A 3,809-nucleotide genomic window follows, 5' to 3' on the forward strand; every position below is an offset into this window, starting at 1 on the left:
TCAGGTTCGTTGTGATATAATTAGCATATAACATCGTGTGGATCGAAGTACAGCATGATGATTTGACACACATATATATTGCGAAATGATTGTTGCAGTAAAGTTAGTTAATACATCCCTCACCTCACATAATATTCATTCTGTTGTGGTGGCGGTGGCGGTGGCGTTGGCGGTGAGAGCGTTTAAGATTTACTCTCTTAGCGACTTCCAAGCATTCAGCACAGTGTTGTTGAGTAGAGCGACCGTGCTGCGCGTTCCAGAACCTACTCACGTCTGCCTGGGAGTCCGTGCCCTCCGGACGTGACTGGGCGCAGCGACTACTGAAAACAGCGTGGACGTTGCTCAAGGTCATTTTTTATTTGTCTTTTGATTTCTTTTTTGACCCATTGGTTGTTCGGCAGCATGTTGTTGAGTCGTAACATATTGGAGAATTATTCCATTTTCTTCGTGTAATTTCTAGTTTTACATCATTTTTATGGGAAAAGAGGATTGATAGGATTGCCATTCGTTAAAATTTTCTCTGAGGTTTGCGTCTTGTTCTTTTATTTGGAACATACTCTGTTTCTCTGTCGTTGCCACAGGGAGATGAAGCAGCCACGCTTCCTTCCCAGTGTGGATGAAGCAGCCACGCGTCCTTCCCAGTGCTGGCGGATGGGCCTCGCGTGGGAGGGCAGCCTGGCCTGATGCTCCTGCCCCGGCCCTGGCATCTCTCAAACCTTCGTGCTTTTCAAGCAGCCTATTAGTTTTTAACAGCTTCCAGTAGTTGAGGATGTGCCAACACCTGTCTGTCACTGTCCCTAAGGGGAGAATCTCAGAACCTAGATTTAATCTGTTCGTCAGCCAGACCCTCAGGCCAGCAGCTTTTAAAAGTATGCAAATATATGTAGTTCTGTGGGACCTTGAGCACGAGCCCTGCTTGGCAGATGATCTGGCAGTGTCCTCTGGGTGGCACACACAGAAATTGTGGCACCAGACAAGTGTACAAGCTCTTTTTCATGAAACACCAGTGAGCTGGGCGAGGCAGAGAGAGGGCACCGAGGCTGCAGCCAAAGCCCACGGTCCTGGAGAGCAGGTTCACACACGTGACGCGTGTGATGGCTGGAGCCTGCCCCCGGACACAGTCCAGGACCGCACCCCCAGAGTGGAAAGCCGCATCCCCAGCTCACGAACGACTAAGAACAGCTTCTAACCACGGTGAGAGCAGAACTCAAATTCAAACCAAACCGGGGGAATGGAGGAGCTGACGGCGGACATAGATGCTCACGCTCGCCTTTCGGAAGGGCTCCGAGCTCTCCGACAGCAGGTGGCAAAGCCCCGACGCGCCCGCCCGGTGACCCTTTCCTGGGAGGCGAGACTGGGGAGCATGGAGGCTGCGGAGTGTTCTGGGGCCCACCGAACCCTGCGAGGCCGGACACCCGGGGCCGAGCGGAGCACTGTGCGGGCGTAGGAAGAGATGGCAGGCGGCGCTGGTTCTGCGGGTGCAGACGCTGTCGCGCTGAGTCGCCACACACAAGCCTGTGCGATGCAGGCTCGACTTCAACCCCAGACGCCCTCCTCTTCACCCCCAAGAGGGAGAACGCGGCAGAGGCGGAGCGGGAGCGCCCCGGAACGAGACCCCTGAGTCTCATTCACATCCCCCGATCGTTCCGCACCCCCGGTACACAGCGAGGACCCTATGACTCTCACGCAGAGGTCGCCTGTAATCGGAATGTCACCAGCATGGAATTCAAGCATAAAAACGAGTAATTCTTCTGCCCGTATCCTAGTGAAGACTGCCTGAGAGCCACAGAACGCGGCTCAGGCACAGGAGAAAATTCACAACTTTGAACATTCCTGTTACTGCGTGGAAAAAAAATGAGAAGACGGACTCGCTCACTTCGATAACTTACAAAAAAACAAGCAAAAACACAGGTAAGAAAAGCAGAAATTTATACATTAGAAAACAAGAAAAAATCTGATCATCTCAAAACCTATGGCTTAAAGCGCCCATGACCATGTCATCTGTGACCCGCCAGGCGCCTGGCCGAGGCGGTGGCCACTTATGCAACCGCTTCCACCACGGCATTCAGGGTGGCTTAGTGCACGTGCCTGGTCCCTTTCCCAGGGCGGAGGGAACACGGGCTGCGGCACCCCCTCCAGCAGGGCACTCAGACGAGGCTCCGGGGGAGCAGACAGCGCCAGGCCTCTTGAGGGCCAGCCTCAAAGTCCACACAGCTTTCCTCTTGCCACCTCTGTCGGTCGAAGCAAGCCACAAGGCCAGCTGGGCTCGAGGGTAGAGGAGGTGGGCTTCACTTCTTGATGGAAAGGGCAGCATGCACAGACAGGGATGAGCAGAATTGATGTCCGCCGTCTCGGGGGACAGCCCACCCCTGGCCACAAATATCTCATATCAAAAAAAAAACACCCTCCACCCCAAACCTCCCAAAACTCCCAAAACTCCCAAAACTCTTTCAATCACAGCGTCAGATTCAGATTCAAAAGGCGGTGCCCAACCCTCTAATTCAGGCCCAGATGTGGACGGGACCCTCCCATGGTGGCTTCAGACAAGAAACGTACGGAAATTAAAAGACATTTTAAATGATGGCAAGTGTGTGCGAAACCAGCAGGAAAAGATAACAAGTGTGCATGTAGCTCATGCGATTACTTCAGAATATAAACCGAAGAAAACTTTTTGTCAAAAGTAAAAGAGGAAGTAGACAAATTCATGATTATAGTGGAAATTTTAAAATAATTCCCTCAGTAATTGACAGAAAATTTAAAAAATAGGTATATGCCAACAATAAACATTTAAAAATTAATAAATTTAATTTAAAATAGCATAAAAAACATGTCAAATACCTAAGAATAAAACTAACAAAAGATGTAACTTTTACAAAAAGAAGCTACAGAAAATTACTGAGAGATTTTAAAGCTGACCTAAATAAATAGGGAGATATTTCATGTTTATAGGTTGGAGGATTCAATCCATATTAATTTATACAAATTAACTGACAGATTCAATGCAATTCTAATTAAAAATCCAGCTAGGATTGGTTTTTGCTTTTGTTTCGTTATGTTTTTGAGAGAATGGGAGTATGAATCAACAAGCCGATTTTTAAATTTATAGACTAATGGAACAGAGAAGAGTCTCCAGAAGCATTTTGTTCTATGAAAAAAGTGAAATTGCACTATACCGTGGAATGAATGGGTTTTCAGTAGCCGTTAGGGCTGCCTAGATGGGCTGTCCGTATGTGCATTAAAAGTGAGCATAAGCCCTTGTTTATACACAAAAATCAATTCCAATGATATTGAGAGAAATTAAGGTAAAATAAATCTTACAGAAAATAACTTAGGAGAATATCTTCATGACTTTGGAGTAGACAAAATTTCTTAAAAGAAACGGAAACGGCTCTAACTGCAAAGAAAAAAGACGTAAACTGGACTACATCCCAGTTAGAATGACTGCTCACCAAAAGGCACAGAGGCAAACCGCAGATTGGGGGAGACATTTGCAAAATACATCTGAAGAAGGATCTGTACCCAGAGTTCAACCACAAAACAGGATGAGAAAGACTAAAAGACAATAGAAAAATGGGGAACAATTTGAACAGACATTTCCCATAAGCAAAGAATATCTAAATCACCAATTAAAATGTGGAACGATGCCCAATTACATAATCCACCAAGGACGTGAGAATTGAAACCCCACTGAGAATCCGAGGGAATTGAGAAGTCTACCACGCCCAGCCTGCAAGGGCGTCAGAGCCTTGGGAATGCACGTGCTGGTTGACATGACGTGAATTAGCGCTGGAGATAGTTCTGGGAGATAG

This window comes from Pteropus alecto, unplaced genomic scaffold (assembly GCF_000325575.1).
Source record: "Pteropus alecto unplaced genomic scaffold, ASM32557v1 scaffold49, whole genome shotgun sequence".
NCBI lineage: Eukaryota > Metazoa > Chordata > Mammalia > Chiroptera > Pteropodidae > Pteropus > Pteropus alecto.